Raw genomic sequence first — 12,615 nt, forward strand, 5'->3', positions numbered from 1 at the left:
CCACGGTGTCCCACAGAGTGCATTGTCCACGTTCCACTAGTCGCTCTGTCTTTTCTTTACACCATCAAAATCAGGGGAGAGCGCGAACGCAGTCCCCCACTACCAGAAATTGTGCAGTCGAGATTCCCACATTTGAGGAATTCGCAGGGGTCAGCACGACCGGATGTGCAATGGCCGAGCCTTGCCCTGGGCAAACAACCTTCTTGATCATTGTATCACCCCTGCCAGGTAAGTATGAGTTGGAACAGACCAAGTTGGCGCAGGGGTTCCTGGCCACTGGCAACACGCAGATGGTGGGCCCACCTCCAAGATTCCGTAAAGGGGGAGGGGCCTCCCTGAAAGACATCATTACTCGGAGCTTCCATAACAGCGACCTCTCCTGGTGAAGTGCCAAGGCTGCGTCTAAATTATCCCGGCTAGATAGTGGACAGGAGGCACGCACTAAATCTAGACTCCTCCGACGGAGAAGCCGAGCAAAAGAGTGAACGTACGGCAGAACATGGCACAGAAAGCAAAGAAATGAGCCACGGTGTCCCACAGAGTGCATTGTCCACGTTCCACTAGTCGCTCTGTCTTTTCTTTACACCATCAAAATCAGGGGAGAGCGCGAACGCAGTCCCCCACTACCAGAAATTGTGCAGTCGAGATTCCCACATTTGAGGAATTCGCAGGGGTCAGCACGACCGGATGTGCAATGGCCGAGCCTCGCCCTGGGCAAACAACCTTCTTGATCATTGTATCACCCCTGCCAGGTAAGTATGAGTTGGAACAGACCAAGTTGGCGCAGGGGTTCCTGGCCACTGGCAAAACGCAGATGGTGGGCCCACCTCCAAGATTCCGTAAAGGGGGAGGGGCCTCCCTGAAAGACATCATTACTCGGAGCTTCCATAACAGCGACCTCTCCTGGTGAAGTGCCAAGGCTGCGTCTAAATTATCCCGGCTAGATAGTGGACAGAAGGCACGCACTAAATCTACACTCCTCCGACGGAGAAGCCGAGCAAAAGAGTGAACGTACGGCAGAACATGGCACAGAAAGCAAAGAAATGAGCCACGGTGTCCCACAGAGTGCATTGTCCACGTTCCACTAGTCGCTCTGTCTTTTCTTTACACCATCAAAATCAGGGGAGAGCGCGAACGCAGTCCCCTGTCCGCAGTCCCCTGTTGTTTCTATTCTCGGGGGGGCATCCTCCAATAATTCATGGATGGCACCGCTACTTAATTCAGAGCCTGCACATATGGTTCCTTTATGCTTCACTAAGAAATCTTTTGCTTCTTGGTAGAGGTATGGCCGAGTATCCGAGGAGGGTAGGGTGAGAGGTCGCCTTTCCCAGTTCTTCCCAGGCATATACCTACCCACCCAGAATTTGGCAAAGAGAGTCCACAGAGCTTCTCCTCCTTGGTCTGCTATTCCTTTTAAGATATTACTCAGGAACATTGCTTTAAATTTCTTTGTAATATCCAGCACGTCTCTGCCCCCTAAAGCTTTTGGTTTATACATGATTGTCCTTTTGACTCTCTCTGTTTTTCCACCCCAGATAAAGCGGAACATCTCCCGGCGGGCCATTGTGATGAAGGAACTGGGGGCAGGAAGTATCATCGCCAGGTATGATAAGGCTGATAGAATTTCCATCTTTGCAATCATAATTTTGCCAAGCATTGTTAGGTCACGTGATCGCCATAGGAAGAATTTCTGTTTTATTTTATTTATTCTCGTTCCCCAGTTTTTCCTATCCGTCTCTTCTCCAAAGTAAATCCCAAGAACCTTAATATTTTTCTCTTGTTCAGTCAACCCTAAGGGTATTTTGTTTTCTGTCCAATTACTGTACAAGATTTCACTTTTACTTACATTCAACTTAATTCCTGTTGCTTTAGAGAATTGTCCACATGTAGCCAATCCTGTGTGAATAGAAAAGTTATCCACTGCAAAGAAGGTTATATCATCCATATACATAGATAATTTTGCCTGTCTTCCATTCCCTCCAGGGATTGGCATTCCTCTGAAGTTCACATTAGAACGTATTGCATTGGCTAGGGGCTCCATGCACATGACAAATAGTGAAGCTGACAGAGGGCACCCTTGTCTTAGTCCAGACTGCAGCGGGATGGTTGCTGATGGGTGGCCATTTATCATGGCAATGCTGGAAATGTTGCAGTACATCATTTTAATGGAGGACAAAAACAATGGTCCAAAATTCATCTTTTCTAAAATTGACATTAAAAATTCTCTATCAAGTTTATCAAATGCTTTTTCATGGTCCAAGGTCACAATGCTCACTGGAGTTTGTCTTTCCTTAGAGTAGAGGATAATGTCCCGTGTCAAGGCAAGATTATCTGATATTCCTCTCTTTGGGATTCCGCAGGTCTGTTCAGAGCTGACGACTTTGGCCAACACAGTTTGCAATCTAGTGCACATAACTTTAGCACAGATCTTATAGTCAGTCCCTAAAAGGCTTATTGGTCTCCAATTCTTTATGTCTGATTTTTCTCCTTTTTTAAAGAGGAGTGAGATACATCCGTTTCTCATACTGTCAGGTAATTCTCCCTTCTCCTGAGATTCTTTATATATGTTAAGGAGCTCCTCCGCTAAGATGTCCTTAAAAGCAATATAAAAATCCCCTGGCAAACCGTCAAGTCCTGGTGCTTTATTCTTTGATAGGTTATCTATGGCCTTTTTTATTTCGTGTAGCGAAAAGGGACTTTCTAAAAGATATTTGTCTTCATTTAACAGGACCTTTTCTATTTGTCCCAGAAAACGCTGCTTCTGTATAGAATTTGTACAAGGCTTCTTATAAAGATCTTTGTAAAAAGTTTCCACAACATTTGCCAGCTCATTTTGTTTGTCCACTTTGATACCATCTTGATTTTTTAGTTCTTTTATTGACTGACGTGGTTTCAGCGATTTCCTGAAGAAATACTGTGTGCAATTTTCGTTCTGTTCAAAGGTTTTAGCTCGACTCCTTTCTATAACTCCTCTTGCATCTTCTGCTGCGATGGTCATCATTTTCCCTTTAATCAGGGTGATCTCCTCATCTACATCAAAGCCCTCCTGCTGCATTTTATAGAATCTCTGCAGTTTTCCTTGTAACCTTTTTAGATAAAGTTTTTTCCCTTGAGCTTTCCTTTTCCCTTCTATTTGGAAGAATATTCTTGTTCTCTTTTTGATTTCCTCCCACCAGTCTGAAGCTGAGTTATAAAGACTTTTCAATGAAATCCAATCATAAAATTTTGCTTTATATCTGTTAATTACATTGGGGTTATCTAAAAGGCTTGTATTCAGTTTCCAGTAACCTTGTCCAGCTTTTATAGACCCAGGGATTTTTACTGCACAGGTCAAAAGGGAGTGATCTGAAAAAAATGTTGGTGCCACTTTAGCTTGTGTCACCTCAAGACTTGTTGATGTTAAAATCATGTCTATTCTTGAGTGTGCCTTTCCATTTGTCCAGGTAAAACCAGGCAGATCTGGATTTTCTTTTCTGTATGTATCAATCAGTTTAAAATCCTTTATAATGGTCTTCAACAGCTCAGAGCTACTATCTGTTGTGTTGGCTGTTTTGGTTATTTTATCTTTACAATTTAGGACACAATTAAAATCACCAGCTATTACAATGGGATTGTTACATAACAATACAGGATATAAAGCTAAAAGTGTTTCTAACCGATCTTTTAAATCAGTGGGGCAATAGATATTAATAAGTCTCAGCTCAAGCCCGTGCCTCTGAATATCGACACAGATCAGTCTTCCATCCTGTATAATTTGAATTTTCTGGACCTCAATATTATGAGCTCTAAAAAGTATTCCTACTCCAGACGCTCTGTTAGAGTTATCTCCTGACCACACAGAAGGCCCATGTGTCCATCGTCCTTGGAAGGTTTTATAATCATCTTTATATGAAAGCCAACATTCCTGTAAGAAATAAATGTCACTTTTTAAGGTTTGTAGATGTTCAAAAACTGCCTCACATTTCACTCTATCATTTATGCCACGTACATTAATAGATGTTGTTTTTAGAATGTCCATTAGGGGAATTAGGAAGGATATCAATGTTCATGGCAAGTCTTCTTCCTTTTTTTTGCATGTTTCTTTTTATTTGCTAGACTTGCTGAGGAGGTATTTGATTGTGAAGAACTTTCTTTCATTTGAGTTGCTGTGGAGAACACTAAGACCTCATCAGGCTCTAAGAATGGGGTTTCTAGAGGGGATTTGGGCGACCAGTTGATCCCAGCCCCCCACTGTGCCTCCCCAGAGGAGGTGGTGAGGACTCTCTCCCTTTTGTCTTCTACATTTCCTCCACCAGAGGGAGACACAGGGAAAGCAGATGGTGAACTTGTAGATGGTGAACTTGTAGAGGGGTTCTCCCCATTGTTGGAAACGATTGACTCCAAAGGATTCTCTGCTCCAATTTCTGTAGTTCCCAGGAATCCTTCGGCTTGTGAGGGTGGAATTACAGATCCATCTGGGCTCTCATTGAGGGCGGCCGAAGACTCGGATGAACTCTCTGAACAGGATGTTTCACTTTCCGTGTCTTCCGATGGACTGAGGGGGTCCAAACTTCCTTCAGCTGTGGCCTCATTCATATGTTGGTTTGGGTTAATATCAACCTCACTTGAAAAAAAGGGGTGAAAATCTGTTCCTTGTGTTCCAGCCAAATCAGGCTGATTGTTGTAATCAGATTCAGGTGTGGTGGTAGCCATGTTGGAAGCATGTGCTTCCAGAGTTACTACCTCCATGTGTTGGACAATGGTGGAACTATACTCAGTTTCTGAGGGGGGAGCACACATTTTAACACGGTTTGCATAGGCTCGTGGACAATCTTTAAACCTGTGGTCTTGTGAAAGGCAAAGATTACATACTGTAGAAGCAGTGCACTGTGAGGCAGTATGTTCTGTGCTCTTACATATTCTACAAACCTCCACAGTGCATTGGGCCGCGAGATGCTCTTTGCTTCTACAACGCCTGCATTCCTTCGGTTGTCCTGCATAAAAAACAGAGCCTCTAAAAGCACCAATCTGAATATTATTGGGTAGATGTTGAATCCCATCACCGATTCTTTTCAGCCTGACTTGGAATCTTCGTTCTCCCGTTTTAATTCCATCCACATCTTTTACTTCAAATCCAGAAAGAACTGTGGCATACCTCATTAACCATGTGCTAATGTCCTCAATCTTCACTTTTTCAGAATACATCACGACATGGACAATCTTTAAGTCTCTCTCTGACAAAGGTATGAAAACAATCTTCTGGAAGGCTGCAGAATCCTTCTTCTTTTTATCAAATCTCTCACAGCACAGTTCAAAAATCCTTAAACTTGCAAAAATGACTTCAAAAATCTTCTTACCAGGAAAAGCAAAGACATAATCCAGTTGATTTGTTGGAAATCCCAATTCTTTTTGCAGGATCTGGCGACTAAACTGCAATCGATCCATCTCCAGATCTTCCAACAATTCGAATCTTGCAGCATTCCTCCTTTGTCCAGGTAACACCATGCTTCAGTCCTTGCACTCCAGCCGTCAAGATACCTGGGCAAACAACCTTCTTGATCATTGTATCACCCCTGCCAGGTAAGTATGAGTTGGAACAGACCAAGTTGGCGCAGGGGTTCCTGGCCACTGGCAACACGCAGATGGTGGGCCCACCTCCAAGATTCCGTAAAGGGGGAGGGGCCTCCCTGAAAGACATCATTACTCGGAGCTTCCATAACAGCGACCTCTCCTGGTGAAGTGCCAAGGCTGCGTCTAAATTATCCCGGCTAGATAGTGGACAGGAGGCACGCACTAAATCTAGACTCCTCCGACGGAGAAGCCGAGCAAAAGAGTGAACGTACGGCAGAACATGGCACAGAAAGCAAAGAAATGAGCCACGGTGTCCCACAGAGTGCATTGTCCACGTTCCACTAGTCGCTCTGTCTTTTCTTTACACCATCAAAATCAGGGGAGAGCGCGAACGCAGTCCCCCACTACCAGAAATTGTGCAGTCGAGATTCCCACATTTGAGGAATTCGCAGGGGTCAGCACGACCGGATGTGCAATGGCCGAGCCTCGCCCTGGGCAAACAACCTTCTTGATCATTGTATCACCCCTGCCAGGTAAGTATGAGTTGGAACAGACCAAGTTGGCCCAGGGGTTCCTGGCCACTGGCAACACGCAGATGGTGGGCCCACCTCCAAGATTCCGTAAAGGGGGAGGGGCCTCCCTGAAAGACATCATTACTCGGAGTTTCCATAACAGCGACCTCTCCTGGTGAAGTGCGTCTAAATTATCCCGGCTAGATAGTGGACAGGAGGCACGCACTAAATCTAGACTCCTCCGACGGAGAAGCCGAGCAAAAGAGTGAACGTACGGCAGAACATGGCACAGAAAGCAAAGAAATGAGCCATGGTGTCCCACAGAGTGCATTGTCCACGTTCCACTAGTCGCTCTGTCTTTTCTTTACACCATCAAAATCAGGGGAGAGCGCGAACGCAGTCCCCCACTACCAGAAATTGTGCAGTCGAGATTCCCACATTTGAGGAATTCGCAGGGGTCAGCACGACCGGATGTGCAATGGCCGAGCCTCGCCCTGGGCAAACAACCTTCTTGATCATTGTATCACCCCTGCCAGGTAAGTATGAGTTGGAACAGACCAAGTTGGCGCAGGGGTTCCTGGCCACTGGCAACACGCAGATGGTGGGCCCACCTCCAAGATTCCGTAAAGGGGGAGGGGCCTCCCTGAAAGACATCATTACTCGGAGCTTCCATAACAGCGACCTCTCCTGGTGAAGTGCCAAGGCTGCGTCTAAATTATCCCGGCTAGATAGTGGACAGGAGGCACGCACTAAATCTAGACTCCTCCGACGGAGAAGCCGAGCAAAAGAGTGAACGTACGGCAGAACATGGCACAGAAAGCAAAGAAATGAGCCACGGTGTCCCACAGAGTGCATTGTCCACGTTCCACTAGTCGCTCTGTCTTTTCTTTACACCATCAAAATCAGGGGAGAGCGCGAACGCAGTCCCCCACTACCAGAAATTGTGCAGTCGAGATTCCCACATTTGAGGAATTCGCAGGGGTCAGCACGACCCGATGTGCAATGGCCGAGCCTCGCCCTGGGCAAACAACCTTCTTGATCATTGTATCACCTCTGCCAGGTAAGTATGAGTTGGAACAGACCAAGTTGGCGCAGGGGTTCCTGGCCACTGGCAACACGCAGATGGTGGGCCCACCTCCAAGATTCCGTAAAGGGGGAGGGGCCTCCCTGAAAGACATCATTACTCGGAGCTTCCATAACAGCGACCTCTCCTGGTGAAGTGCCAAGGCTGCGTCTAAATTATCCCGGCTAGATAGTGGACAGGAGGCACGCACTAAATCTAGACTCCTCCGACGGAGAAGCCGAGCAAAAGAGTGAACGTACGGCAGAACATGGCACAGAAAGCAAAGAAATGAGCCATGGTGTCCCACAAAGTGCATTGTCCACGTTCCACTAGTCGCTCTGTCTTTTCTTTACACCATCAAAATCAGGGGAGAGCGCGAACGCAGTCCCCCACTACCAGAAATTGTGCAGTCGAGATTCCCACATTTGAGGAATTCGCAGGGGTCAGCACGACCGGATGTGCAATGGCCGAGCCTCGCCCTGGGCAAACAACCTTCTTGATCATTGTATCACCCCTGCCAGGTAAGTATGAGTTGGAACAGACCAAGTTGGCGCAGGGGTTCCTGGCCACTGGCAACACGCAGATGGTGGGCCCACCTCCAAGATTCCGTAAAGGGGGAGGGGCCTCCCTGAAAGACATCATTACTCGGAGCTTCCATAACAGCGACCTCTCCTGGTGAAGTGCCAAGGCTGCGTCTAAATTATCCCGGCTAGATAGTGGACAGGAGGCACGCACTAAATCTAGACTCCTCCGACGGAGAAGCCGAGCAAAATAGTGAACGTACGGCAGAACATGGCACAGAAATAAGCCATGGTGTCCCACAGAGTGCATTGTCCACGTTCCACTAGTCGCTCTGTCTTTTCTTTACACCATCAAAATCAGGGGAGAGCGCGAACGCAGTCCCCCACTACCAGAAATTGTGCAGTCGAGATTCCCACATTTGAGGAATTCGCAGGGGTCAGCACGACCGGATGTGCAATGGCCGAGCCTCGCCCTGGGCAAACAACCTTCTTGATCATTGTATCACCCCTGCCAGGTAAGTATGAGTTGGAACAGACCAAGTTGGCGCAGGGGTTCCTGGCCACTGGCAACACGCAGATGGTGGGCCCACCTCCAAGATTCCGTAAAGGGGGAGGGGCCTCCCTGAAAGACATCATTACTCGGAGTTTCCATAACAGCCACCTCTCCTGGTGAAGTGCCAAGGCTGCGTCTAAATTATCCCGGCTAGATAGTGGACAGGAGGCACGCACTAAATCTAGACTCCTCCGACGGAGAAGCCGAGCAAAAGGCAAAAGAGTGAACGTACGGCAGAACATGGCACAGAAAGCAAAGAGATGAGCCATGGTGTCCCACAGAGTGCATTGTCCACGTTCCACTAGTCGCTCTGTCTTTTCTTTACACCATCAAAATCAGGGGAGAGCGCGAACGCAGTCCCCCACTACCAGAAATTGTGCAGTCGAGATTCCCACATTTGAGGAATTCGCAGGGGTCAGCACGACCGGATGTGCAATGGCCGAGCCTCGCCCTGGGCAAACAACCTTCTTGATCATTGTATCACCCCTGCCAGGTAAGTATGAGTTGGAACAGACCAAGTTGGCGCAGGGATTCCTGGCCACTGGCAACACGCAGATGGTGGGCCCACCTCCAAGATTCCGTAAAGGGGGAGGGGCCTCCCTGAAAGACATCATTACTCTGAGCTTCCATAACAGCGACCTCTCCTGGTGAAGTGCCAAGGCTGCGTCTAAATTATCCCGGCTAGATAGTGGACAGGAGGCACGCACTAAATCTAGACTCCTCCGACGGAGAAGCCGAGCAAAATAGTGAACGTACGGCAGAACATGGCACAGAAAGCAAAGAAATGAGCCATGGTGTCCCACAGAGTGCATTGTCCACGTTCCACTAGTCGCTCTGTCTTTTCTTTACACCATCAAAATCAGGGGAGAGCGCGAACGCAGTCCCCCACTACCAGAAATTGTGCAGTCGAGATTCCCACATTTGAGGAATTCGCAGGGGTCAGCACGAACGGATGTGCAATGGCCGAGCCTCGCCCTGGGCAAACAACCTTCTTGATCATTGTATCACCCCTGCCAGGTAAGTATGAGTTGGAACAGACCAAGTTGGCGCAGGGGTTCCTGGCCACTGGCAACACGCAGATGGTGGGCCCACCTCCAAGATTCCGTAAAGGGGGAGGGGCCTCCCTGAAAGACATCATTACTCGGAGTTTCCATAACAGCGACCTCTCCTGGTGAAGTGCGTCTAAATTATCCCGGCTAGATAGTGGACAGGAGGCACGCACTAAATCTAGACTCCTCCGACGGAGAAGCCGAGCAAAAGAGTGAACGTACGGCAGAACATTGCACAGAAAGCAAAGAAATGAGCCATGGTGTCCCACAGAGTGCATTGTCCACGTTCCACTAGTCGCTCTGTCTTTTCTTTACACCATCAAAATCAGGGGAGAGCGCGAACGCAGTCCCCCACTACCAGAAATTGTGCAGTCGAGATTCCCACATTTGAGGAATTCGCAGGGGTCAGCACGACCGGATGTGCAATGGCCGAGCCTCGCCCTGGGCAAACAACCTTCTTGATCATTGTATCACCCCTGCCAGGTAAGTATGAGTTGGAACAGACCAAGTTGGCGCAGGGGTTCCTGGCCACTGGCAACACGCAGATGGTGGGCCCACCTCCAAGATTCCGTAAAGGGGGAGGGGCCTCCCTGAAAGACATCATTACTCGGAGCTTCCATAACAGCGACCTCTCCTGGTGAAGTGCCAAGGCTGCGTCTAAATTATCCCGGCTAGATAGTGGACAGGAGGCACGCACTAAATCTAGACTCCTCCGACGGAGAAGCCGAGCAAAAGAGTGAACGTACGGCAGAACATGGCACAGAAAGCAAAGAAATGAGCCACGGTGTCCCACAGAGTGCATTGTCCACGTTCCACTAGTCGCTCTGTCTTTTCTTTACACCATCAAAATCAGGGGAGAGCGTGAACGCAGTCCCCCACTACCAGAAATTGTGCAGTCGAGATTCCCACATTTGAGGAATTCGCAGGGGTCAGCACGACCGGATGTGCAATGGCCGAGCCTCGCCCTGGGCAAACAACCTTCTTGATCATTGTATCACCCCAGCCAGGTAAGTATGAGTTGGAACAGACCAAGTTGGCGCAGGGGTTCCTGGCCACTGGCAACACGCAGATGGTGGGCCCACCTCCAAGATTCCGTAAAGGGGGAGGGGCCTCCCTGAAAGACATCATTACTCGGAGCTTCCATAACAGCGACCTCTCCTGGTGAAGTGCCAAGGCTGCGTCTAAATTATCCCGGCTAGATAGTGGACAGGAGGCACGCACTAAATCTAGACTCCTCCGACGGAGAAGCCGAGCAAAAGAGTGAACGTACGGCAGAACATGGCACAGAAAGCAAAGAAATGAGCCACGGTGTCCCACAGAGTGCATTGTCCACGTTCCACTAGTCGCTCTGTCTTTTCTTTACACCATCAAAATCAGGGGAGAGCGCGAACGCAGTCCCCCACTACCAGAAATTGTGCAGTCGAGATTCCCACATTTGAGGAATTCGCAGGGGTCAGCACGACCGGATGTGCAATGGCCGAGCCTCGCCCTGGGCAAACAACCTTCTTGATCATTGTATCACCCCTGCCAGGTAAGTATGAGTTGGAACAGACCAAGTTGGCGCAGGGGTTCCTGGCCACTGGCAAAACGCAGATGGTGGGCCCACCTCCAAGATTCCGTAAAGGGGGAGGGGCCTCCCTGAAAGACATCATTACTCGGAGCTTCCATAACAGCGACCTCTCCTGGTGAAGTGCCAAGGCTGCGTCTAAATTATCCCGGCTAGATAGTGGACAGAAGGCACGCACTAAATCTACACTCCTCCGACGGAGAAGCCGAGCAAAAGAGTGAACGTACGGCAGAACATGGCACAGAAAGCAAAGAAATGAGCCACGGTGTCCCACAGAGTGCATTGTCCACGTTCCACTAGTCGCTCTGTCTTTTCTTTACACCATCAAAATCAGGGGAGAGCGCGAACGCAGTCCCCTGTCCGCAGTCCCCTGTTGTTTCTATTCTCGGGGGGGCATCCTCCAATAATTCATGGATGGCACCGCTACTTAATTCAGAGCCTGCACATATGGTTCCTTTATGCTTCACTAAGAAATCTTTTGCTTCTTGGTAGAGGTATGGCCGAGTATCCGAGGAGGGTAGGGTGAGAGGTCGCCTTTCCCAGTTCTTCCCAGGCATATACCTACCCACCCAGAATTTGGCAAAGAGAGTCCACAGAGCTTCTCCTCCTTGGTCTGCTATTCCTTTTAAGATATTACTCAGGAACATTGCTTTAAATTTCTTTGTAATATCCAGCACGTCTCTGCCCCCTAAAGCTTTTGGTTTATACATGATTGTCCTTTTGACTCTCTCTGTTTTTCCACCCCAGATAAAGCGGAACATCTCCCGGCGGGCCATTGTGATGAAGGAACTGGGGGCAGGAAGTATCATCGCCAGGTATGATAAGGCTGATAGAATTTCCATCTTTGCAATCATAATTTTGCCAAGCATTGTTAGGTCACGTGATCGCCATAGGAAGAATTTCTGTTTTATTTTATTTATTCTCGTTCCCCAGTTTTTCCTATCCGTCTCTTCTCCAAAGTAAATCCCAAGAACCTTAATATTTTTCTCTTGTTCAGTCAACCCTAAGGGTATTTTGTTTTCTGTCCAATTACTGTACAAGATTTCACTTTTACTTACATTCAACTTAATTCCTGTTGCTTTAGAGAATTGTCCACATGTAGCCAATCCTGTGTGAATAGAAAAGTTATCCACTGCAAAGAAGGTTATATCATCCATATACATAGATAATTTTGCCTGTCTTCCATTCCCTCCAGGGATTGGCATTCCTCTGAAGTTCACATTAGAACGTATTGCATTGGCTAGGGGCTCCATGCACATGACAAATAGTGAAGCTGACAGAGGGCACCCTTGTCTTAGTCCAGACTGCAGCGGGATGGTTGCTGATGGGTGGCCATTTATCATGGCAATGCTGGAAATGTTGCAGTACATCATTTTAATGGAGGACAAAAACAATGGTCCAAAATTCATCTTTTCTAAAATTGACATTAAAAATTCTCTATCAAGTTTATCAAATGCTTTTTCATGGTCCAAGGTCACAATGCTCACTGGAGTTTGTCTTTCCTTAGAGTAGAGGATAATGTCCCGTGTCAAGGCAAGATTATCTGATATTCCTCTCTTTGGGATTCCGCAGGTCTGTTCAGAGCTGACGACTTTGGCCAACACAGTTTGCAATCTAGTGCACATAACTTTAGCACAGATCTTATAGTCAGTCCCTAAAAGGCTTATTGGTCTCCAATTCTTTATGTCTGATTTTTCTCCTTTTTTAAAGAGGAGTGAGATACATCCGTTTCTCATACTGTCAGGTAATTCTCCCTTCTCCTGAGATTCTTTATATATGTTAAGGAGCTCCTCCGCTAAG

At 47.7% G+C, this 12,615-nt stretch overlaps 12 non-coding genes and 1 pseudogene across 12 annotated transcripts; all 13 read right to left on the minus strand.

The window, feature by feature from the left end:
- Positions 1-71: 71 nt before the first annotated feature.
- LOC121708029 lies at positions 72-236 on the minus strand. Its single transcript, XR_006031520.1, has one exon. It is a non-coding gene; the product is annotated as a U1 spliceosomal RNA (small nuclear RNA).
- Positions 237-595: 359 nt separating this feature from the next.
- Positions 596-760, minus strand: LOC121707999. The gene has a single exon (XR_006031490.1). It is a non-coding gene; the product is annotated as a U1 spliceosomal RNA (small nuclear RNA).
- Positions 761-5,445: 4,685 nt separating this feature from the next.
- LOC121708123 lies at positions 5,446-5,567 on the minus strand (annotated as a pseudogene).
- Positions 5,568-5,926: 359 nt separating this feature from the next.
- LOC121708001 lies at positions 5,927-6,091 on the minus strand. The gene has a single exon (XR_006031492.1). It is a non-coding gene; the product is annotated as a U1 spliceosomal RNA (small nuclear RNA).
- A 350-nt stretch (positions 6,092-6,441) lies between these two features.
- On the minus strand, positions 6,442-6,606 carry LOC121708002. Its single transcript, XR_006031493.1, has one exon. It is a non-coding gene; the product is annotated as a U1 spliceosomal RNA (small nuclear RNA).
- Positions 6,607-6,965: 359 nt separating this feature from the next.
- LOC121708023 lies at positions 6,966-7,130 on the minus strand. The gene has a single exon (XR_006031514.1). It is a non-coding gene; the product is annotated as a U1 spliceosomal RNA (small nuclear RNA).
- A 359-nt stretch (positions 7,131-7,489) lies between these two features.
- On the minus strand, positions 7,490-7,654 carry LOC121708003. The gene has a single exon (XR_006031494.1). It is a non-coding gene; the product is annotated as a U1 spliceosomal RNA (small nuclear RNA).
- A 350-nt stretch (positions 7,655-8,004) lies between these two features.
- On the minus strand, positions 8,005-8,169 carry LOC121708004. The gene has a single exon (XR_006031495.1). It is a non-coding gene; the product is annotated as a U1 spliceosomal RNA (small nuclear RNA).
- Positions 8,170-8,535: 366 nt separating this feature from the next.
- Positions 8,536-8,700, minus strand: LOC121708005. Its single transcript, XR_006031496.1, has one exon. It is a non-coding gene; the product is annotated as a U1 spliceosomal RNA (small nuclear RNA).
- Positions 8,701-9,059: 359 nt separating this feature from the next.
- Positions 9,060-9,224, minus strand: LOC121708047. The gene has a single exon (XR_006031538.1). It is a non-coding gene; the product is annotated as a U1 spliceosomal RNA (small nuclear RNA).
- Positions 9,225-9,574: 350 nt separating this feature from the next.
- Positions 9,575-9,739, minus strand: LOC121708006. The gene has a single exon (XR_006031497.1). It is a non-coding gene; the product is annotated as a U1 spliceosomal RNA (small nuclear RNA).
- Positions 9,740-10,098: 359 nt separating this feature from the next.
- On the minus strand, positions 10,099-10,263 carry LOC121708069. Its single transcript, XR_006031559.1, has one exon. It is a non-coding gene; the product is annotated as a U1 spliceosomal RNA (small nuclear RNA).
- A 359-nt stretch (positions 10,264-10,622) lies between these two features.
- LOC121708007 lies at positions 10,623-10,787 on the minus strand. Its single transcript, XR_006031498.1, has one exon. It is a non-coding gene; the product is annotated as a U1 spliceosomal RNA (small nuclear RNA).
- Between the last annotated feature and the right edge of the window lie 1,828 nt (positions 10,788-12,615).

This window comes from Alosa sapidissima, chromosome 4 (genome assembly GCF_018492685.1).
Source record: "Alosa sapidissima isolate fAloSap1 chromosome 4, fAloSap1.pri, whole genome shotgun sequence".
NCBI lineage: Eukaryota > Metazoa > Chordata > Actinopteri > Clupeiformes > Clupeidae > Alosa > Alosa sapidissima.